The sequence below is a fragment of the Dama dama genome, chromosome Y, assembly GCF_033118175.1.
Source record: "Dama dama isolate Ldn47 chromosome Y, ASM3311817v1, whole genome shotgun sequence".
NCBI classification, from domain to species: domain Eukaryota; kingdom Metazoa; phylum Chordata; class Mammalia; order Artiodactyla; family Cervidae; genus Dama; species Dama dama.
The window spans coordinates 4,102,738-4,128,212 of record NC_083715.1 but is presented as its reverse complement, the minus strand read 5'-3'; positions in this window follow the sequence as shown (position 1 = coordinate 4,128,212).

Below are 25,475 nucleotides of genomic sequence, written 5' to 3'. Positions count from 1 at the left end.
CACTACCATCCATTTTCCCTTCCAGGATCCCATCTGTAGTACCACATTATATTTTTTTCATCTTGTCTCTTAGATTCTTCTGGACTGTGATATTTTCTCAGACTTTCCCTGGTTTTGGTTATAGTTGAAAGGAATGCTGGTCAGGCATTTTGCAGACTGTCCCTCAACTGGGATTTATCTGAGGCTTTTCTCATGTTTAGACTGGAGCTAGGCCTTTTGGTGAGGAAGATCACAGAGCTAAAAGTGCCAGTCTCAACACAGCACATCAAGGATACATTCTATCAACACGACTTAACACTGGTGGTGTTGACCTTGATCACCTGGCTCATGTAGTGATCCGTAGGTTTCTCCACTGTAAGGCTGAGTGGAGAAACCTGAAGACCTCCATCTTTCCACATTATTCTCTTTGGAAGGAAGAAATCATGCTAGGCTCACAGTGAAGTGTAGAATATTTACATAAATTATTTTGATTTTTTTCTGTATGAGATTTGTCTCTCCTCCCCTACTTATTTATTTATTCATTTATTGGTGTCAGTATTCAAATAGGTATATCTTTCCTTTTCTCCTTTGCTTTTCGCTTCTCTTCTTTTCACAGCTATTTGTAACACCTCCTCAGACAGCCATTTTGCTTTTTTACATTCCTTTTCCTCGGGGGTGGTCTTGATCCCTGTCTCCTGTACAATGTCACGAATCTCCGTCCATAGTTCATCAGGCACTCTGTCCATCAGATCTAGTCCCTTAAGCCTATTTCTCACTTACACTGTATAATCAAAAGGGATTTGATTTAGGGCATACCTGAATGGACTATTGGTTTCCCCCTCTTTCTTCAATTTAAGTCTGAATTTGGCAATAAGGAGTTCAAAACTGAGCCACAGTCAGCTCCCAGTCTTATTTTTGCTTACTGTATAGTGCTTCTCTATCTTCAGCTGCCAAGACGATGCAGGCTGTGAAAGTGCCACACTAAATATGTCAGCAAATCTGGAAAACTCAGCATTGGCCACAGGACCAGAAAAGGTCAGTTTTCATTCCAATCCCAAAGAATGCTCAAACAACCACACAGCTGTACTCATCTCACATGCTAGTAAAGTAATGCTCAAAATTCCCCAGGCAAGGCTTCAGAAATACGTGAACCATGAACTTCCGGGTGTTCAAGCTGGTTTTAGAAAAGGCAGAGGAACCAGAGATCAAATTGCCAACATCCAATGGATCATCAAAAAAGCAAGAGAGTTCCGGAGAAACATCTATGTCTGATTTATTGACTATGCCAAAGCCTTTGACCGTGTGGATCACAATAAACTGTGGAAAATTCTGAAAGAGGTGGGAATACCAGACCACCTGACCTGACTCTTGAGAAACCTGTATGCAGGTCAGGAAGCAACAGTTAGAACTGGACATGGAACAACAGACTGGTTCCAAATAGGAAAAGAAGTAGGTCAAAGCTGTATATTGTCACCCTGCTTATCTAACTTATATGCAGAGTACATCATGAGAAATCCTGGGGTAGACAAAGCACAAGGTGGAGTCAAGATTGCTGGGAGAAATTTCAATAACCTCAGATATGCAGATGACACCACCCTTATGGCAGAAAGTGAAGAAGAATTAAAGAGCCTCTTGATGAAAGTGAAAGAGCAAAATGAAAAAGTTGGCTTACAGCTCCACATTCAGAAAACTAAGATCATCGCATCCGACCCCATTGCCATTGCTGCTAGGTCGCTTCAGTCATGTCCAACTCATAGACGGCAGCCCACCAGGCTCCCCCATCCCTGGGGTTCTCCAGGCAAGAACATTGGAGTGGGTTGCCATTTCCTTCTCCAGTGCGTGAAAGTGAAAATTGAAAATGAAGTTGCTCAGTCGTGTCTGACTCTTAGTGATCCAATGGACCACAGCCTACCAGGTTCCTCCATCCATGGGATTTTCCAGGCAAGTGTACTGGAGTGGGGTGCCACTGCCTTCTCCACCGTTCCCACTGCTTCTTGGCAAATAGATGGGGAAACAGTGGAAACAGTGGCTGACTTTATTTTTGGGGGTGGTCCAAAATCAGTGCTGATGGTGATTGCAGCCATGAAATTAAAAGACGCTTACTCCCTGCAAGGAAAGTTATGACCCACATAGACAGCGTATTAAAAGCTGAGACATTACGTTGTCCACAAAGGTCTGTCTAGTCAAGGGTATGGTTTTTCCAGTAGGCATGTATGGATGTGAGAGTTGGACTATAATGAAAGCTGAGTACTGAAGAATTGATGCTTTTGAACTGTGGTGTTGGAGAAGAGTCTTGAGAGTCCCTTGGACCTAATGGACATCCAACCAGTCCGTCCTAATGGAGATCAGTCTTGGGTGTTCATTGAAAGGAGTGATGTTGACGCTGCAATTCCAATCCTTTGGCCACCTGATGTGAAGAGCTGACTCATTCGAAAAGACCCTGATGCTGGGAAAGATTGAGGGCAGGAGGAGAAGGGACCAACAGAGGATGAGATGGTTAGACGGCAACACCATGTCGATGGACATGGGTTTGGGTGGACTCTGGGAGTTGGTGATGGACAGGGAGGCCTGGCATACTGTGTTTCAGGGGTCACAAAGGGTTGGGCATGACTGAGCGACTGAAGTGAAGTGAACTGTGTCAGTATGGACTCGTGGGTATTTACTTTATGGTTAAGGTTGTGTGTTTCCTTAGTTTCTCAGTCATGTCTGACTCTTTATGATTCCATGGACTGTGGCCTGTCAGGATCTTCTCTCCATAGACCTTTTGAGGCAAGAATACTGGAGTGGGTTGCCATTTCCTACCCTCAGGAACTCTTTCTAACCAAGGGATCGAATCTGCATCTCCTGTGTCTCTGCATCAGCAGGCAGATTCTTTACCACTATGCCACCTGAAAGCCCATGCTTAGGGTTAGATGCTATGCTATTTTAATACTCAAATTGTTCCAGCTCCAACCATTGGGAACTATTCTGGTCAACTCTTGTATCCCTGTGACAAGAGATGACACATCATCACGGGGTTTTGTGAGTATGTCCTTAGTTTGGGGTACTGTAAGATGTTCCATGTTATGTGTCTTCCCTGTCAAGCCCTAGAATCAGTCACTTATCCAAGGAACCCTGATTCTTTGCACCAGAAAACGATGTTGAGAAGTCAAGATCTGGGTGCTAGCTATGCTAGTTGCTACAGGAGTGTCATTGCTTCTGGACCCTCTTGGACTGTTTCTTCTGGGCCTTCAAGGTCTCCAGGATGTTAAAATCATGATATACTGTTATTGCATCCATTTGTAGATGTGTAGTGTGGCATGTGGCTGGCCTAATAAAGGATATCAATTATAGTCCAGACCCTTTTCTTCACCAGCATGGAAGCTGAAGTTCAGGCAGGATCAGTGGAACTTACATAAAGAGTCACAGGGCCTGGGAAAAGGTGTTACAGGATTGCAGGAGTGCCTCACCTTTCATCATCAATGACAGTGGTGTATCCTTTTGTCTTGTGGTCAAAGTTCAGAGTTAATTTCAGGGTGACATCAATCTCCTCAAATGCATGGGAGAGCATCCCCTTTTTTTCTTTGCTCTGCAATTTGTGGAGAATGGGATTTACTGATCTTTTCTGTGACTGTTTGGTGGAACTCCTATTTAAAACAATCTGGACTTGGTGCCTTTGAAGAAATGTATGTCTTTATCCACAATTTCAGTTTCTCATGGTCATTGATTTACCATATTTTTAAAAGAATTGCCCCTTGGGTTAATTTTTGATAATTTGTACCTTCCTGAAAAGTGTCAACTTCATCCAGGTTTTCAAGTTCACTGGTATAATATTGCTCTTGGCATTCTCCTAATTAGGGCTTTCCTGTTGGCTCAGATAGTAAAGAATCTGCAGGCAATGCAGGAGACCAGGGTTTGATCCCAGGGTGTGGAAGGTCCCCTGAAGAAGAGAATGGCTACACACTCCAGTATTCCTCCCTGGACAATTCCATGTACAGAGGAATCTGATAGCTACAGTCCATGGGGTTGCAAAGAGTTGGACATGACATAGCGACAAATTTCTGAATAGTAAGCCTGCTGACAAATACCCATCAAAATCCTTTCTGATAAAGCTGGTGACAGCTGGGCTCTTCCTGCTGACCTGCTCAGCTGTGGTCCAATCCCATTACTTTTTGTCCTTGGCTGCTCGCAGACACAAATGCAGAAACGAAGTTGTTGACACACTGGCTTTAGAAAAGTGACTCAGAGTGCAGATGGACCCTCTGCTCACTCCTTCTCCTCCAAGGCAGGGATATTTTAGGCGTGGGTTTGCTTAATCCTGCCTATAGATTAGCTAGCAAGAGGCCTGCTTCCTGGGAGGTAAACCAGGGCCATCTTTGTCGTGTTGTCTGCATGCTTAACTTCTCTGAAGAGCATTAAAGAGGCTGTGTCCCATGTTGCATTAATGACCAGTTAGGCAAGACATCTTGGAGAGCAGCTCAGCGCTGACACACTGAAATATTATCCTCCCTGATAGCTTCTGCAGAACTATAAAGCAGACGCTAAGCAATCAGGCCCATGTGTCAGGTAGGCAGCCTGCCCAGACTCCAACCATTCTGAGTCCGTCCATCAGGAGCCTTCCCAAAGCTCCAGCAGCATCTAGAAATAGTCTCCCTCTGGCCCACCCACCTGCCTGGCCATGTCTGGGTTGTACCAGGGATACCTTTTGCCAAAACCTTTCAGTTGATCTCGTTTCTTATGAAGGACTCTTTCTTCAATCCACTCTGTGGACCTGTTCTTCTCCAAGACAACATTCATCTCAAAATTGTATCTCCTATGAAAAAAAAAAATGTACTAGCCTAGAAGTCAGCTTGGCCTGGGATCAGACCTCCACTGTGTCCTTACTAGCTCTGTGACCCTCGAAAAGTGACCTCTCTGGGTTGCATTCTTCATCCATAAAATAGACTTAAAAAGAAACATCTCCTTTGCATGTTACTTGTGAGATTTCAGTGAGAAAATGCACATGTGATGCCATTACAGTGTTAAGCTCAATACAAGTCATCCCTGAGTAAGTTAACCTCTCTATGCTGCAGTCTTCCCACCTCTAAAATGGGGATACAGAGCAGAATCTACTTCTGTGGATGCTGTAAATACAGGCATACAGGTGAGCAGTCAGGACATGTCAGCTGTCACTGTGATTGAGTTTATTATTCCCACCCTACCCAACTCCAACCTCTGTGCCGGTTCTACTTTGTAGAAATGCATTCAAATCCTGTTTATTGCTTTGTTCCCACTGCATGTGTGGGAGGGAGGGAGGGTGCTGTAGTAGCGTGGTGTGGTTTAGGCTGCTGTTATCTGTGTGACTTTTGCATGTACAATGAGAAGATGACATTCTAATTCACAGAGGAGTTTTTCATCTTCACTTTCTTCACTTACACCGGAAATTTATTCTCTTGCTCTCAGTCCTTCCCCAGGCTTTCTGGCTCGTCTATCCTCCCTCTTTTCTTTCTCCCTCTGAACCCACTGTCTACAGCCCTATACAAGTGGAGATTTAATTCTCTGAACCCACTGTCTACAGCCCTGTGCAAGAGGAGAATTAAATCTTTGCTCTCAGCCAGCTGGCAAGTATTCTCCTGGGAGAGACAGCACAGCACAGCAGATACTTGTAAGGGCTCTGGAGCCAGGCTGCCTGGGTCTGAATACTGCCAGTGACAACTTTGTGACTTTGCATTATTCACTTCACCTCTCTGTACTTCTGGCCCTTCATTTTTAAAATCCATCTTATGGACTGAATGTTTGTTTCCTCCCAAAATTTCATGTGTTTAAGTGCAAACCTTCAATGTGACTCTATTTGGAGAGGGGACATCTAAGGAAGTCATTAATGTTAAGAGAGGTCATATGGGTAAGACCCAGACCTGATAGGATTGGTGTGCTCATCAGGGCTTTCCTTGTGGCTCTAGGGTGAAGAATCTGCCTGCCAATGCAAGAGGCACAGGTTCAATCCCTGGGTCAGGAAGATTTCCTGGAGGAAATGGAAACCCACTACAATATTCTTGCCTGGGAAATTCCATGGACAGAGAAACCTGGTGTGCTATAGTCCATGCAGTCACAAAGAGTCAAACAGGACTTAACAACCGGGCACATGCACTCACAACAGTCAAGAAGAGACTCAAAACTGGCTAGCACACACACATACTCTCTCTCTCCCTCTTTTCTCTCTCTGTCTCTCCTGTACACAAATCAAGGAAAGCTCATATGGAGACAGTGAGAAGGTGATCTCTACAAGCCAGGAAAAGACCTTTCACCAGAAAGCACACATGCCAGACTCTTAATCTGGGACTTTTTGCCATCAGAAATGTAAAGCTGCTCAGCAGTCTCTGACCGTGTGACTCCATGGACTGTAGCCTGCCAGGCTCCTCTGTCCATGGGATTCTCCAGGCAAGAACACTGGAGCAGGTTGCCATTCCCTTCTCCAGGGGATCTTACCAACCCAGGGATTGAACCTGGGTCTCCTGAACTGCAGGCAAACCCTTTACCATCTGAGCCATCAGGAAAGACCCAAATTCACTTCTGTTGTGTAAACCATATAGTCTGTGGTGTTTTGCTATGGCAATGTGAACAGACTGAGACAGTAGAGATAAGAATAATGAGAATTAAAGAAGTTAATACATTTAAGCTACACAGAATAGTGCCTGGTACCTAGTAAGTGCTCAGTAAATGCCAATTATGACTATTGTCGTTATTATTATTATTGTCATCACCATCCTCACTGAAAACGTAGGTCATATCACACATATATAGCACTCCAGAGCCGAACTGTCTCATAGAACTTTCTACAGTGAGCTGTTACTTAGTTGCTAAGTCGCATCTAACTCTTTTTGACCCCATGGACTATAATCTGCCAGGCCCCCCTCTGTTCATAGGATTCTCCAGGCAAGAATACTGAAGTGGCTTGCCGTTTCCTACTCCAGGGGATCTCACCCTCCCAGGGATCAAACCTTCATCTCCTGCTGGGGAGGCAGACTTTTACCCACTGAGCAACCATGGAAGCCTAACGTGATGAATACGAGGTAAACGTTCTGTCTCATCCAATATGATAGCCATCAGCTACATGTGGCTTATTACATAAAAACTACTTAAAGTCCATAAAAATCCAGGGCCTCGGTCACACTAGACATATTTCAAGTGCTCAGTAACTTCAGGTAGCCAGTGGCTACTGTGCTGGACAGTGCAGAATAGAACACTGACATTGCTTAGAAAATTCTGTTGGCTGGCACTGCTCTAGAATATTGGTTTTAGCTGGTTTTGACTGGGTCCTTCCATAAGAGATACATTTTCTATCGCACAGAGATTTAGATTACTGAAACAGAACTGATCTCCCTGAAACAATTTCTCAAACAGTATTCACTATCATGATTTGTGATGCCCTCTTACCATACCTCTTTCAGTCAACTCTCCTTTTTAAATGTTTAAAAACCTGGCTTCTAATTACTAGAGAAACACAAATCTAAACTATAATGAGGTATCATCCTACATTGGTGGATGTAGGAATGACCATCATTAAAAAGTCCACAAATAACATATGATGGAGAGGTTGTGGAGAAAACCTGCCACACTGGTGGCGAGAATATAAATTGGTGTAGCCACTCTGAAGAACAACTTAGTTGGCATATGCCCTAGCAGTTCCACTCCTGGGCATATGTCAGAGAAAACACTTCTGATTCGGAATGACACTACATCCCATGTTCATTGAAGCACTGTTTACAATAGCCAAGACACAGAAGCAACCTAAGTGTTCATCAACAGAGGAATGGCTAAATCAGAAGTGGTACATATACACAAAGGAATATTACTCAGCCATGAAAAAGAATCTAATAGCGTCATCTGCGGTAACATGGGTGGACCTAGAGTGAGGTCAGAGAAAGGCAAATAACATATGAAATCACTTCCATGTGGAGTCTAAATTATGATACAAATGAACTTATTTACAAAATAGAAATGGACTCACAGATGTAAGAAACAAACTTACATCACCAAAGGGGAAAGGGAATTAGGGATGACCAGATACACAACACTATATATAAAACAAACAAAAATTATACTTAGCACAGGGAACTGTATTCAATATCATATAACAAATCATGTGGAAAAGCATATAAAAAATATATGTGTATCACTGAATCACTTTGCTGTATACAAGAGACGAACACAACGTTGTAAGCCAACTATACTTCAATAAAACAAACAATAAATAAAACTTTAGTTTCATTCTAAGCAATAGCACCATGACATCACTGGCATAATATGCTAGTCATTTACCCTCTAAAACATTAGAAAGAAAGAAAAATAAGTCTAACAACAACAAAATTTTTTTCAAGTATAAATAAGTTACATGAATCCCGGGTCATGCTGAACACCAGGTGATTCGTAAATATGGTAGGGTTGACTAGGTAATACATAAATACAAAGGCTCTGGGTAGCATTTCTCAGTGGAGTGTCCCTGGCATTTTGTGTGGAATGGTTCTTCGTTGCATAAGGCTGTCCAAAGTACTGTGTTATGTGGCCTCTATGGCCCCGTCTGCTAGAAGTCAAACATTCTTCCCTTTTGTGTGACAACCTACACTTCCCTCCCATTTCCAAAGTCACTCTCCCCCACTTGACACTTGAGAGCAAAGGAAGGTGAGGAAAGTCAGGATCTGCCTCATTCACCTCTTCACCCAGGGGGTGCATGGAATAAGAACATCACCACCCCGCTGCACACTGAGACCTGAAATCACACCCCAGAGGGCTTGGCATCCAGCCTGCACTCACTGGGATGCAGAGCTGGCTGCCGCCCCCACATGGCAGAAGCACATGTGCAGTTCTGTGAGCCCAGGAGGTTTGACTGCACCAGAGCCGCAGGCATATGAATTTCAATCGAACCTCCACCCTCGCCTCACAGCCCAGCTGACATTTCAGGCGAGGGTCCTCTGCCCTGGATTTTACTGCAAAAGAAGTTCTTGCACAAAGGTAAAATGGCCAGGTAATTGTCAAGACATATGCCCAAGCTCCAACAACTGGCTGTTATTAACTGAAGTCCAGGTCACCCACCACAGTCATATCTTTGCCATGTCTCTGTATTACATGTTTTGTTACTAGATCGTGGTTAAATCAGGGATTGGGTAAGCTAGTTGTATTTTCTAGCTCATCATACAATATTTATATTTAACAATTATTAATCAATTTGCCCCTGTACCGTGTTACCCCATTCTTGGGTTGTCCCAGGGGGACATGTGGCCCTCTGGTGGGGAGGCCCACCTGTTGGACATGTACATGGGAGTAGGCTCTGTGCCAGTTGCTTCCATATATCTCCCATCATCACCAGAAACCTGGAATGCAGGGCCTTTACAGGTACCCATTTAACAGATGAGAAAACTGGCATTCGAAGAGATGCAGTGACTTGCTCAGGTGACACAGCCAGGAGATGCTGGAGCCAGAAGTCAAAGGCAGACTGGACTGATGAGCAGGTGTTTGCCTTAAAACCAGGAGACACATCCTGAATGCCCTGAGGGAAAGGTGAACTTGGCACCTATTTTGTCCCTGACCTCTTCTTCCTCCCTGTGGATTCTCCCCTGTGAGCAGTTTCACACTTGAGGCTTGGAATCACTGATTTAATGCAAAAACACTTGCTTCCACCATTGCCCTCATTGGCCTTCACCACCTGGCAGCCAGAGGGCGCCTTTGAACCATGAGTCAGGTCATGTTGCTCCCCTGCTCAAAATCATCCAGTGGCTTCTCATCACCCTCAGGTTGTTATCCGGAGCCTTACCATGGGTCATAGGATCAGTCGTCCCCTCCCCCAAACCGTCCTCCACAATAGTTCCTGCTCTTGCTCTAGCTGCCTTGGCCTCTCCTCCCTATTCTGGAACTTGCTAACTTTGCCCATGCCCCAGGGCCTTTGCACTGCCATTTTCTCTGTCTGGCACACTTTTTGCTTAGATACACACATGGTCCTCTGTTTCATCTCCTTCAGGCCTCTACTCCGATGTCAGGGAAGACTTATCCGGTTATACCAAGTAAAACAGCTCCTGGGAACATCTCCTCTGACTCTACTACTCTCTCTTTGGAGCACGTTATCTAACATTTTACATTCAATTGTTTATAGTCTGTTTCCCCACTGGAAAGTCAATGACTCCAGGGTGGGGGATCTTGCTGTTTCTTTCTTTGTTTTTATTTTTCCACTGAATTCACAGCACTTAAAAGTAGGGCCTGGTGAATACCAAATTCTTCATAAATCACTGCTGCTTGTGGAAACTGCTGTAAATTACAGACAGTGCTGCAGGCTCAAAACAGAAAGGGATCAGACTTTGTTCCCTAAATGCCATAATTTAACCATCAGCCCAGAAGCCAGGCCTCAGACTGGACTCCTGCAGGCAGCACACCTCTGCCCAGCTTCCCTAGGGAGCTCCATGAGGCTGCTTGTCAGATTTTGACTACCCTCCCTCCCACCCCCAGGCACCAGCAAGCAATATGTTTTCACTTGTGTGAGTCTTAACTTCTCCATCGAGTACCATGCTTTCAATTCTGCCCAGGTGCCTTCAGGGCTTCTGGCACTGGGGACATTTCAGGAAAATAAAAAGTGTAGAGAATTTAAAAAAAAGAAAAGAAAGAAAACACAACCAACTGGCTTCCCTGAGTAGCTCAGCTCAGCTCAGGTAATTAAGATCATTTTCTAAGAGGTGCACCTTTCACTTTGAGGTCAGTGAGGAATAGCAGAGGGGGAAAGGTTCTGAAGTTATGGGCTTGAACTCAAACACAATGGTCCCCCCTAAATACCTGGCTCTGAGTCTCAGGTTCAGCCAAAGTGGACAAGGCCCCCTACTATGTATCTGCATTTCTACTACATAAGAGTTACGAATGCTTATGTATTTGCCTGACAGTTTGGCCTCAGGCTTCCCTGGTGGCTCACACCGTAAAGAATCTGCCTGTAATGGACGAGACTGGGTTCAATCCCTGGGTTGGGAAGATCCCCTGGAGAAGGGATTGGTTTCCCAGTCCAGTATTCTTGACTGGAGAATCCTATGGACAAAGGACTCTGGTGGGCTATACAGTCCATGAGGCTTGCAAGAGTCGGACATGACCGAAGGACTAACATACTCTTGGTATCGTCACGGGAGTGTACCAGACATCTCAGACCCCAGACACCCTGGACAGAAGGATGGATTCTTCATCTTCCCTATGTTGCCCATCACAGAGAGCAGCACCATCACCCAGGTCAGACAGAGGCCTGGAGTCTCTCTTGACTCCTCACTCTCCACCTAAGCCCTTGTCCAACCTGTGAGCAAGGCCTCTCAGCTTTACTGCCATCCCTAAGCACACGTCTTCTCATCTCATTCCAACCCATTTTTCTTCTTTTGCTTGGAATTCTTGCCTGGAGAATCCCATGGAGAGAGGAGCCTGGTAGGCTACAGCCCACAGGGTCACAAAGACGGAGCTACTTCACTCACCTCTGTGTTGGTTCCCCTGTCTCTCCCTTCCCCCTCTTCTTGCCTGTTCTCCAAGCAGCAGCCAGACTTGTCATCGTGACACATAAACCAGGTCACAGGGCTCTTCCTGTTTCATGCTCCCCACCCCATGGTTGTCCACAGCACTTAGAATAAACCCTGATGTTTATGGCTTGTGTCTGGCTCATGCCTGCCTCTCCGGGCTCATCTCTCTCTGCTTTCACTCACCCACTGCAGTCACATGACCTCCTCGCTGATAATACAAGACATCACACTCGTTCTCACCTCAGGGCCTTTGCACTTGGCTGACCTCTGCCATCATTCAGGCCTTAGCTCAAGTGTCATGTCCTCAAGACACCTTCTGTGACTCCCTCGAGAATGAGAATGCTGTTACCTGACCCTACTCCTTCACTATCACACTTAATTGTTGTCTTTTCTTCATATCCTTTTCACCCTCACAAGCATTCTTGTTTATAGATTTGTTGGTTGTTTATTGCCTGGTCCCCAGGGGTTTAGGGTGAATCCTGAAGACAGACATGGTCTCTGCTCTAAGCAAGAGATATTCTAAGCAATTCTAAGGAAGAGATAGCAAGAAATTAAATCTACCATGGACTTTTCAGCTACAAGCACCAGTAGTTTTCATTTTTTGCTGAAGTGACTTGGGTTTTGCTATGTGTGATCAGCTGAGTCTTTACTACATTAGGCACCATAAAACCTGCTGAATTCAATTGTCTTTTTAAAATTCAATTTAAAAATTTAAGCTCTTCCTCTCTCTCTTTTCCCTCTAAGACATGAGAGGGCTTGGTAAAAGGAGCTTGCGTGTTGTTTTCGGCAAGACACATAGTTCTGGCCTTTGATGCTTCTGGCATTTTCCACTACTCCAAAACTCTCTTTCTTTCTCAGCAAGTTTCTATCTCAATCCTCTCTTTCAAAAGAGGTTGGACAGAGAACATCAATTCCATTTCACAAACATGATGACTGAGGTCCAAATGGCTTGTTGAGACTGGGCAGAACACAAGACCTATCATTTCAGCAAGCATTTCCCCTCTGGAACTCTAGGACAGAAGACAGAAAGAAAACTGTATCCTTTCCTGATGTTAAATAGTAGCAATGCTCTGGGCTGGCCAGGACAGATTTGAATTTTATAGCTTTACTCAGGGAGAAAATTTCTTGATGAGAAAATGTCAGGCCTTTCTTGAGGTACACTGACAATCACTCACACACATATGCACACTGAAGCACACACAGGGAAATACAACCATCAGAATTAATCACTCATCCCACAAATATTTACCAAGCATCTCATGTGAGTCAGGTACTGTGTTAGATGTCGGAGACACCACAGAGAGCAAGAAACATCAGGTCTATCCTGATGGCAACTCTCAATAGCAAGGACTCATGTCCTAGCTCAGCAACTTGAAAATGTTGCTGAAGATAAACAAAAGGGTGCATTCTTGAACTCAGGGAAGGAGGTGATTGTGTTATAAAAAGAGACAGTGTTGCTTCTGGCACCTCAGGAAATTATATACATCTTGCATGGATCTCCTGGCAATCTTGATTCCAGCTTGTGCTTCTTGCAGCCCAGCGTTTCTCATGATGTACTCTGCATATAAGCTAAATAAGCAGGGTGACAATATACAGACTTGATGTACTCCTTTTCCTATTTGGAACCAGTCTGTTGTTCCATGTCCAGTTCTAACTGTTGCTTCCTGACCGGCATATAGGTTTCTCAGCACTTAGCAGGTCTGAAATTCTCAGAGGAAGGAGGGTGGGAACCAGGGAGGGAGGAAATCATGTATCAGGGCTTAACAACTATTATTTTCAACATCTCCCTAATAACAACATCAATTGTGTTACCACTGCTGGACCAGACTTCACAACAAGCTTAGGATCCATCTCTGTGCATCACAGAGGCTACATGGCCCCCTGACTGCTGACTGAGTTCAGCCAATGAGGAGACCTGCAGGGGAGACGGTATGGTACAGATGTTTATCACTCCACTCCCTGTCAACACATGCCTCACTCTCACTTCTGCATGGAGGGGAGGGGCTGGTTTCAACCATGGGTCCTGTCCTCATCAGGCTCCTAAAACACACTTTTCTCCTTTACCCCTGCCCCCACCATCAGAAATAGAGCACTTATCAAATTCTGCTCCATTTCGCTCTTCTGGACATAGCATCTGTTGCTCACCAGGACTCCAACACCCTAACACACACACACACACACACACACAAACACACACACATTTGCACTATTGTCAAATACATCTCACAGAAGAGGCAAATGGGGCTGAAGAAGACTGAATATCTGAGGTGAAGCAAGATGCTGGAGTCTGTCAAGTTTGGATTCCAACTGCAGTCTCACAGGATTCCTATGATGATTGATGAGAATCATTGGGAACACAGTAAATACTCAGTATGACAGGGGACTCTCTGTTTTATTCTACAACTATTTAGGGTCCACTTAGTGCCAATTACTAACACAGGTGCCGGGAAGCCAGAGGAGCAAAGCAGAAAAAGCCCCTGCCCTGGAGGAGCTGACATTCAGTGGAGGAAAGAGGCAAGACACAATACAAGGACTTCCCCAGAGTTCCAGTGGTTAGGACTGTGTGCTTCTACTGCAGGGACACAGGTTGGTCTCTGTTGGGGAACAAGATCCTTCAAGTTGCACAGAAGGGGCCAAAAAAAGAAAGACACAACACAATATATGATGTAATTTCAACTAATGGTCCATGCTCTGATAAACAGTACATAATTCCAACACAGAATAAGAGTGGTGGGGTAGGGTGATAAACTATTTCAGATTGAGGGGTCAAGGAGGGCCTACATGAGAAAGAAGATCAAAGGATGTGAGAGAGGAGGTGTGTAGGTGTCTTAGGGGACATGTTCCAGGCACAGACAACAGGCAGTGTAAAGGCCCTGAGGCAGGGTGCAGTTTAGATGCTGTAAGGATAGTGAGGAGCCCAGTGTGGCTAGAGAATGAAAAGCCAGAAGAAAAGGCATGAGAAATGATGTCAGAGGGAGAGGTAGTTACAGGGCTTTGATGACTATTGAAAGGATTTTGGATTTTATTCTAAGCATGAAGAAAAACCATTGCCAGACTTCCCTGGTGGTCCCTGGTTGATAAGAATCCACCTGCCAATTCAGGGGACATGGGATTCAACCCTGGTCTGGGGACACTCCGCAAGCCATGGAAAAACTAAGCCTGCCCCCTACAACTACTAGGCCTGCCCACTACAATTATTAAGCCCATGCTCCAGGGCCTGAGAGTCACGACTAATGAAGCCTAAGCATCCTATAGCCTGTTCTCCATAGTAAGAAAACCCACAGAGGTGAGAAGTCCCTGCTTACAAATAGAGAAAGCCCAAACAGAGCAACAAAGACTCAGTGCAAGCAAAAATATTGTTTTTATTATTAAGAAAACAAAGGCCATTTCCAAGTTTCAAGCAGAGAAGAGATATTATCATTATTTGACCTTTTAACAGGATGTCTCTTGCTGCTGGCTGGGGGCTGGACAGAGGGAGGGAAACCAAGAAAAATGAGACTGCTCTTGTCCAGGAGAAAGAGTAACATACAGTGAGAAAAAGAAAGAAAGGAAGAAAGAAAGAAAGAAAGGAGGGAAGAAAGAAAGAAAGAATACTGCTAGGAAAAAAAAAAAAAAAAAGATTTTCATGTCACTGGAAGTGTTCAGTGGTTGGACAACCTGGCAGGAAACTGCAGACCATATTCAGGCACTGGCCAGGAACCTGGACCAAGGGGAAGCACCAAAATCTCAGTGATCCCCTGCCAGGCAGGTCAGAGATTTTGCAGCAAATTAGGCAGACACTGCTCTGGGCATATTCTTTCCATGTTGCTTGATGACATCATAGATGTACCGTCATGTGAATATTCACAGCTTGTGAGCCTCCTAAACAAGAACGTCAGCTCCATGGATGCAGAGGCCTTGTTCCCACCTGAGTTCCTAAATCAATCACACTGCCTGACATACAGGGACCAAGTAAGTGATGAATCATTGAGTTCTGAATGAGCACATCATGCCCTAGTAACAAAGGAAATAGTTGTCATTGCACAAAGCTACCACCAGATGACGGTGTTTCTCAAAACAAAGCCCGTTCCCCCTTTTCCCAAGTAAAGGAGTTCTAGCCTATCAGCACAGCTGAATAGGGTTTTGCAGTTGCCCTTCCAGCCTTGGGCACCCAAATAACATCATGCAATTCATGCCTGCTGGAGCCAGACTAAACTTCACACAGCCCTTGCATCCTTCTTCCCCGACTCCAACCGACCCAGGCTCATAAGGAAATGCTTTTCTGGACAATCTCAACCCGTTTCTTCTCTGAACTTCACTGCCCACTTCCCTGACCATCCATCCTCCTCACTTTCTACCAAAATTTTTTTCTGTAATGCATTTCTGGCCTGTTGCCTGATATTCTTTAGTGGATCCTGTCTCCTATTGATGTGGTTTCACAAAAGGTCTTCTGTGATAGAGAATCAGAAACACCCAGGTCCAGCGGTTGAAAATCAAAGTGTTCTTGCAATGTATCTACACTTAGGCCCTGCTTCCTCCTCCTCCTTGATGTCTCAGCACACTTTTACTTTGGGTCTTTCCTGCTGGCTCAGATGCTAAAGCATCCACCTGCAATGCAGGAGACCTAAGTTCCATCCCTGGGTTGAGAAGGCCCCCTGGAGGGGGACACTGCAACCCATTCCAATATTCTTGCCTGGAGAATCTCATGGACAGAGGGAGCCTGGTGGACTACAGTCTATGGAGTCACAAGGAGTCAGACAGGACTGAGCAACTAACACTTTCACTTTACTTGAAATGCAGGGGCCCCCACAGAAGTGGGGAGCTGTCATTGCTGCCCCAGCCTCCTCACCCCCATCTTCTGGTAACATCCCTTTGGCTTGCTTTTGAAGAACCACCCTCTCCACACTCAGTCCACATAGTTTGGACGAACCTGACCTCACATTCTTGTTCCCGGGATTGAGAATGTGACCCAGACATGACCAATTGACATATTCCCTCACCCTAGGGCTGGGATTTATTGGGTCATGAATGAGCACGCATCCCAAACTGGGCTTATGAGAACTATCCTGAGGGGTTTGACTGGAATAACTAGGAAAATGACCTGCCATTCCACTAGGACACCAATCTGGAGTTACTGAATCCTATTTTTGTCAATACTCAGGTGATTGCGTGCATGAGATTCAAGCTAACACAAGTAAAGCTAAAAGATGGGGGGTTCTGCCAACATCCTCAGAGTCCCTGGATCCAGCTGTGTGTGAAGCCAGAACCCATGAATTGTTTTCCATACCAATACTTTCCTTTCTTAGGAAAGTAATAGAAGTCTATGAACAAAGCTAGTGCAGGCAATGGAACTCCAGTTGAGCTGGTTCAAATTCTTAAAGATGATGCTATGAAAGTGCTGCACTCAACATGCCAGCAAATTTGGAAAACTCAGCAGTGGCCACAGGGCTGGAAAAAAGTCAATTTTCATCACAATCCCAAAGAAAGGTAATCCCAAAAAATGCTCAAATGACTGCACAATTGCACTCATCTCACACGCTAGCAAAGTAATGCTCAAAATTCTCCAAGCCAGACTTCAGAAATACATGAACTATGAAATTCCAGATGTTCAAGCTGGTTTTAGAAAAGGCAGAGGAACCAGAGATCAAATTGCCAATATCTGCTGGATCATCAAAAAAGCAGCGAGTTCCATAAAGACGTCTATTTCTGCTGTATTTACTATACCAAAGCCTTTGACTGTGTGGATCACAATAAACTGTGGAAAATTCTGAAAGAGGTGGGAATACCAGACCACCTGACCTGACTCTTGAGAAACCTGTATGCAGGTCAGGAATCAACAGTTAGAACTGGACATGGAACAACAGGCTGCTTCCAAATAGGAAAAGGAGTAGGTCAAGGCTGTATATTGTCACCCTGCTTATTTAACTTATATGCAGAGCACGTCATGAGAAATGCTGGGCTGGATGAAGCACATGGTGGCACCAAGATTGCTGGGAGAAATAGAAATAACCTCAGATATGCAGATGGCACCACCCTTATGGCACAAAGTGAAGAAGATCTAAAGAGCCTCTTGATGACAGTGCAAGAAGGGAGTGAAAAAGTTGGCTTACAGCTCAACATTCAGAACACAAAGATCATGGCATCTTGTCCCTTCACTCCGTTGCAAATAGATGGGGAAATAGTGGAGACAGTGGCTGACTTTATTTTTCTGGGCTCCAAAATCAAATCACTGTGGATGGTGAGTGCAGCCATAAAATTAAAAGATGCTTGCTCCTTGGAAGGAAAGTTATGACCAATCTAGACAGCATATTAAAAAGCAGATATGTTCCTTTGCCAAAAAATGTCTTGTCTAGTCAAGGCTATGGTTTTTCCAGTGGCCATGTAGGGATGTGAGTGTTGGACTATAAAGAAAGCTGAGCACAGAAGAATTGATGCTTTTGAACCATGGTGTTGGAGAAGACTCTTGAGAGTCCTTGGAACTGTGAGGAGATCCAACTCATCTATCCTAAGGGAGATCAGTCCTGGGTGTTCACTGGAGAGACTGATGTTGAAGCTGCAACTCCAACACTTTGGCCACCTGATGTGGAGAGCTGACTCATTTGAAAAGACCCTGATGCTGGGAAAGATTGAGGGCAGGAGGAGGAGACGCCAGAGGATGAGATGGTTGGATGGTATCACCAACAATGGACGTGGGTTTGGGTGGACTCTGGGCCTTGGTGATGGATAGGGAGGCCTGGCACACTGCAGTTCATGGCGTCGCAACAATTCGGACATGACTGAGTCACTGAGCTGAACTGAATACGAGTCTGTCACAACCCTCAATGTACTGACTAGTACAATGAGAACATTAGTGTGTAAATAGCGGCTTTGATTCTTCCAGGATTGAACTGAGAATTAAAGGGCATAAAATAATTGAAACATTCAGTAGGGAACTTGAAAAATATGTGGCAGTGGGGTCTACCCTTTAAGAATTTACTAGCCGCTCCAGCTCCATCCTCTCCTTTCCTCCACCCAAGTCTCACTGATCGCTTCCAAGCCTCATTTGCACTGACTGAGATTCTTTGTTTTTCTTCTACTTCCACCCTCTCTCCCAAAAATTAGAATACAAGAAGGGAACCAGAGTCCCCCTCTGACCCTTACTGCTCCCAGCTGAGCTGGGTACACAGCAGGTAGCCAGCAATATAACTGAATCGAAGGTGGGTGATGTCAAGTTCTCCCATTTCACCTGTGGGATCAACTTTCCTGCCTTTATAGATTCAAGCCCCTCCCATTCTCAAGCCACCCTATGGTATCATAATCTGGAGCCAGACTGCAAAGGTAAAAGTGAGCGTTAGTTGCTCAGTGGTGTTCCACTATTTGCGATACCATGACTACAGCCCACCAAGCTCCTCTGTCCAAGGGATTCTCCCGGCAAGAATACTGGAACGGGTTGCCATGGCCCTCTCCAGGCAATCTTTCTGACCCAGGCTCTCCTATATTGCAGGCAGATTCTTTACTGTCTGAGCCACTAGTGACTGCCTGGTTTCAAATGCAAGATCTGCTGCTTCATAGCCAAGCAGGTTGGAACTAGGTATCACCTCTTCTTGTCTGCTTGCCTCATCTATAAAGTTTGCATGATAACACTGCCTACTCCACTGGGCTGTTATAAGGCTTAAAGGAGACAATTACCTTAAACCACCTGAAGTAAAAGTTTTAAAAATTAATTTTAAAACAGGCATGTAAAACAGTACCTCTGGGCACATAAGCATTCAGTATATGTTACTGGACTTTTAAAGCTGCCCTCAACATCTCTCCTTACCACAACCAGTTGTTGAAGTCAGTCAACCCTATCACCCAAATCACTCAGAAATTATATGTATATACATATATGTATATGTCTTGCCTCCTAGCAGGTCCTCATGTCTCCTTTCTGCTCTTCTAGCCCAGGAGGCAGAAAATTGACCTTTCCCTGGGTCTATTCAAGATGCCTTGGCTCGTCTCGTCCTAGACAAGAGGGGAGATCATAGACCTTCTGCCTTTTTGATGCCTTCTGAAAGAAACAGCCGAAGCTTTGAGGCTGCTGGGCTCACCAGCCCGAGCTGTTCATACAGTTGGAACCTCTGGGGAGTTGATAATATCGTGTGATTCCGTGAGCTTGGGTGAAACTGTGGGAAAGTACCATGGGCTGCTCTGCCTATTCCGCTTCCTGAGCCTCGATTCCTGCACTGTGACAGGGTGGTGGGCGGGGCGGGGGGCGCTGTGGATGCAGCTCCACCAAGAACCTCGGTCCCACATTCTGAATGACTTAAAGGCTACAAGTGCGCTCTGCTTGGTAAGCAGACGAATTCAAAAGCATTCCTAACAGAGTCCTGCTGTGAGTTTAATCTGGAGGGATCTCATTTGCCATGATTTAGGAAGACACCACATCCAAAATTGCGCTTCCCAGGTAGCTCCGTGGGTGAAGAATCCGCCTGCAATGTAGGAGCCTCAGGAGACTTGAGTTCAATCCCTGGGTTCGGGGGACCCCCTGGAGAAGGAAGTGACCACCCACTCCAGTATTCCTGCCTGCAGAATCCCATGAACTGAGGACACTGGTGAGCTACATTCCATAGCGTCTCAGAGAGTCAGATATGACTGAGCACACACGCACATCCAAAATTACTTTTTCCTTTGTGTTACCTGGATTCCCACCATTTGCCACTTAAATTTGTGGCAAGAAGCATGGAGTTAGAAGCGAGGGGATTGCCCATCTCCAAATTCTCCTGGGTCACCTTGGCTGGCCAAAGCCCACACCTCTCTGAGCTATATTCTTCCCATCAGCTGAGCACAGACCTTACTATAGGGCAGAGAACCAGAAATCACACTGAATGAGACACTCAGCTCACAGAGTACACTGGTGCTCAGCAAGTGTTGTTGTTCAGTTGCTCAGATGTATACAAATTTTTACAACTCCATAGACTGTGGCCCATCAGGCTCTGCTGTCCATGTGATTTCCAAGGCAAGAATCCTCGAGTGGGTTGCCATTTCCTCAGAAAATTTTCCTGACCCAAGGATGGAACATGCATCTGCACTACAGGCAGATTCTTTAGCACTGAGCCACCAGGGAAGCCCCAGTAAATGCTAGGTGCCGTCAATTTTTAATTCTTTAAAATATAAGTTCCTTAAAGAAGTTCTCCTCGGGACTCCAGGGAGAGGGGTTCAGTCAACTATTCTCAGGACTTTCCAGCTGGCCCAGAGGTAAAGAATCTGCCTTACAATGCAAGGGATGTGAGTTCAAACCCTGGTTGGGGAACAAAAGATCCCATATGTCTAGTTGAAACTAACCTACTTAGTATAACAAGAGAGCCTGGCTCTGCCCCCATGAATCTTCCCACATAGAAATATTCTAAGAGACACGACAAGGGAGATTCCGCCTCCAGCAACTAAGACCTGTTTAAGATCTGTGTGATCAGTCTCTCAGTCATGTCTGACTCTTTGGAGCCCACATGACTCTTTGGAGCCCACTAGGCTCCTCCACCCATGGAATTTTCTAGGCAAGAATATTGGAATGGGTTTCCATTTCCTCTTCTAGGGGAGCTTTCTGACCTGTGTCTCCAGCATCTCTTGCATTGGCAGGCAGATGCTTTACTACTGCACTCCCTGACACCTGCCACAGTCAAACAAATAAAAAAATCCCTCTTCTCCCTGACAAAGTTAAATCATATCCACTTGACATGGTGACAGAATTTAGATTTTCATTTCCAGTGGGAGACATCCCTGAATATTAATAATCAATATTTAATATTCATTGGAAGGACTGTTGCTGGAGCTTAAGCTCCAATACTTTGGCCATCTGATGTGAAAAGGCTGACTCCTTGGAAAAGACCCTGCTGCTGGGAAAGACTGATAGCAGGAGGAGAAGGGGATGACAGAGGATGAGATGATTTGATGGTATCACCAAGTTGTGGCCATGAACAGCCATGAATTTGGGCAAGCTCTGGGAGATAGCAAAGGACAGTGAAGCCTGGAGGGTTACAGTCTGCAGGTGAGCAAAAAGTCAGAAGCAACTGAACAACGACTACTCCAGTGGGTGTGAAAAGATTGTTCCTAGAATTTAAAAAGGATAGGTGGCTTCCCTAGTGGTCCAGTAGTTAAGAGTCCACCTGCCAGTGAAGTGGACACGGGCCTCACTGTTGCTCAAAGCACTAACTGATAGTGTCGCAACTACTGAAGACCCAGTGCAGCCAGAAATAAATAAATAAAGCACTTTTATAAAAAGATAAAGACAAAAATGGAATCATTTCCACTAGTGTCTGAACAAAACTGGACTCTTAAGTTCAGAACCTGGGGGATACCATGCTTCTGGTGGGGGGTGGGGGGTGTCTGGCTAAAAAGTATGCCCTAGACCCTAGTGCCTATGGCCACAGTCTGGCACTGAGGCCACAGTAATGCATTACCCACCTATGCACCAGGAACTCCCACCCCACAGCCCCACCCACCTGTCCAAGTTTGAGCCTGTTCCTGCCACATCCCCAGCTTTGACTGGGGTAGGGTGCCATTTGTCTAACAAGTAAAAATCCAGGGGCCACCCAGTTGGTGTCCTCTCTCTGGTGTCACTGTACCTCCACTTCAAGCCCTTCCTGTGCTTCTCAACACCCACTCCATTTGCCTTGTAAACCCCCTCCTCCCACCCCGCTCCCGCAACAGTAGCCCATACTCCCTACTCCCACCTCTCATCTCTCCCGCTAGAGCTGCCAGATAAAATTACAGGACACCCAGTTAGACTCTAACTTCAGGAGAATAATCAGAACTTTTTAATATGGGCATGACCCATGCAATACTGGGGACACATGTATGTTTCCTAAGTATTGGTTATTTATCTGAAATTTAACTGGGCATCTTGGATTTTTGTTCCATCTGGCACCCTACCCCAACCAAGCACTTCCTCCTTCCTCACACCCCTCCACACTGCCAGAGCCCCAATGGCTCTATGTACTCTGTTCCCTCTTACCTGGTGTTACTGAGTGTGCCTTCCTTAGCTCCAGCACCTCCACCTCTCTCCCACTATTTCTGTTGGATGTGCTGCATCTCTCAGCCCATCTCAATGCCTGGCTCTCACACCTCCACCCTCGCACTGCCCTCCCGCTTCCATGCAACATTAGGTCTCTTGCACCCTCTCCTCCCAACAGGGGGCCCAGGGTAGTGCTACCACTGTGGTCAGAGCGAGCTTCGGGGGCAGGATAGGTGCCACCCAGCATGGGTCCATAACCTGGGTACGCTGGGAACTTGTGGCCGACAGGCACTGACCCTGAATGATTCCTCTGGTTCTGAGGCAGAAGCTCCTGAGTCGACCTGTCTCCTATCTGCCAGGGAGCTATTATTATCCATCAGCATTCATCCTATCTGGACTTCCATGGTGGCTCAGCCAGTTAAGAATCCACTTTGAAGGCAGGAGACCTCCATTTCATCCCTGTCAGGAAGATCCCATGGAGAAGGAAATGGAAACCTGCCCTAGTATTCTTGCCTGGAGAATCCCATGGACAGAGGAGACTGGTGGGCTAGAGCCCACTGGGTCACAAAGAGTCACATGTGACTGAGCAAAACAACAACATTCTGTCCAAATTTTGCACAACTTATGCCGGTTAAATATTAAGATAACAGTGATAATAATGGCCCAAAAGTTGCATATATAAAATGTTATGTTTCCTAATTTGCCCCAGATGTTTATCTATGACATGCAGAGCATTCTATATGACATTCCCATGAAAATCTTGGTTCTAACCCTTTTATGTGAATAGTGTACACTCTGTATGTTGTAATATGATACGTTGTACCCAGATTCTCCATATATGACATAGACAAAATTGCATGTGTTATATTTATGAAAAATTGTAACTAGATTATCACATGTAACACAGAGACAACTGTTTATTTCATACATGTGGAAATCACTACCCAGATTGTCATATATGAGTTAGAAAAACTTGTGTCACATATATATATATGAAAATCTACACCTAGATAACCATAGGTCACACAGAGAAACAAGTGAGATACAAGCAATACTGAGGTTCATCAAAATAATACATTACAAATATTAACAATAATAATAGTATTAGCCAAAGTAATATGCCATAGTTATAGTAGCAAGAAAATCAGCAATAGCTGCCAATACTGTTCAAATGGTAAAATAGGCATAATAATTGCCAGGTATCGAAGCTTGGGAGCAAAACTGTGTACCAGGCTCTTTGTGTATCATTGGTAATAACCAAATCTGAGTCCCTTGGCTATAGTTTCTTTTGTTTTGTTACATTCTAACTGTTTTGACTATCATTTCCTAAATATTTCTCTTTAAAGTGACTCATTAAAAAAAAAAAAAGTGATTTCTTGTTACAAATCTGTAAGAAGATGAGAAGATAAGCGATAAATTGGGAGAAAATATTTGCAAAAGACAGCCTGATAATGGACTATTATCCAAAACATACAAAGAACTCTCAAAACTCAACAAGAAAACAAGCAATTAAATCTAAAAAATGAACCTAAGAGCTAGACAGACACTGCACCAAAGAACTACAGGTGGCAAAAACACATATAAAGAGATACTCCACATCATGTAATTAGGGAAATGAAAATTAAAACAATGAGCTACCACTACTCTTCTGAATGTTCTTTGGAAGGATTGAAGCTAAAGTTCTAATACTTTGGCCACCTCATGTGAAGAACTGACTCATTGGAAAAGACTCTGATGCTGCGAAAGACTGAGGGCAGGAGAAGGGGATGACAGGATGAGATGATTGGATGGCATCACTGACTTAATGAAAAAGAGTCTGAGCACACTAGGGAGATAGTGAAAGACAGGGAAGCCTGGAGTGTGGCAGTACATGGGGTCACAAAGAGTCAGACATGACCGACTGAGAAACAACTCACAATAAACAAACAAAAAAAAAAAAAACAAAAAACGCTGTTTCAGATATCAGGTATATATCATATTTAATATAATTAAAAATCTGTAACTAGATTTTGATATGTGACACAAAGAAAATTCCATTTTTCAAATATATATAGACATATATGCATCCAAATTATCATAAATGATATAGAGAATATTCTATATCTTATATAGACTATAATATGTAATCTCCATCCAGATTCTCCTGTATAACAGAGAGAAATCTTCACATATCCTATATATGGAAATCTGCACCCAGATACACATATTTAACATGTATAAGATTACATATTTCATGCATATGAAAATGAAGACACAGTATTCAATATGACATCGAGAAATTTTATATTTTCTCTATGTGGAAATATACATGTATTTATTATATGTATACATGTATCATTTATATACATATACATGAAAATATACAGCATTTCTCACATTTGACATAGAAAATTCCATATTTCATATACATGAATCTGAACCCAAACCTCATACGGGTCAAGTACAAAATTCCATATTTCATACAGGTAAATATCTGTGTTCAGATTTCAATATGTGTCTTGGAGAAAAACTTATATCTCATATATATTAAAGTGTGCAATTATATTTTCCTGCCAAGACAGTGTCATTATTATACTATCATCTTGACGTTTCACTGCCATAAGCTGTGCAAATTTTGGATAAAATATTGTTCAGTCACTCAGTCATGTCCTATTCTTTGCGACCCCATGACCTGCCAAGTTCCTCTGCCCTTTGGACTCTCCAGGCAGGAACACTAGAGCAAATCTCCATTCCCTTCTCCAGGGGATCTTCCTGACCCAGGGATCAAATGGAGGTTTCCTGTATTGCCAGTGGTTTCTTTACCAGCTGAACCACCCAAGAAGCTCAGATAAGATAAACGTGGGTGGATAATAATATATATTTTTGTGTATGAGAGAAAATTATGCATTAAACTATATATAAAAATATGAGCTGAGATTTTCATTGGGAATACAGTGAAATTGCATGTTTTGTATGTTATATTAAAATCTTAGCCAATTTTAAGTGTCTGAGAGAAGGGAAATTCCTTATTACACATGTATAAAAATTTGTATCCATATATATCATATGTGTGGAGAAGGAAA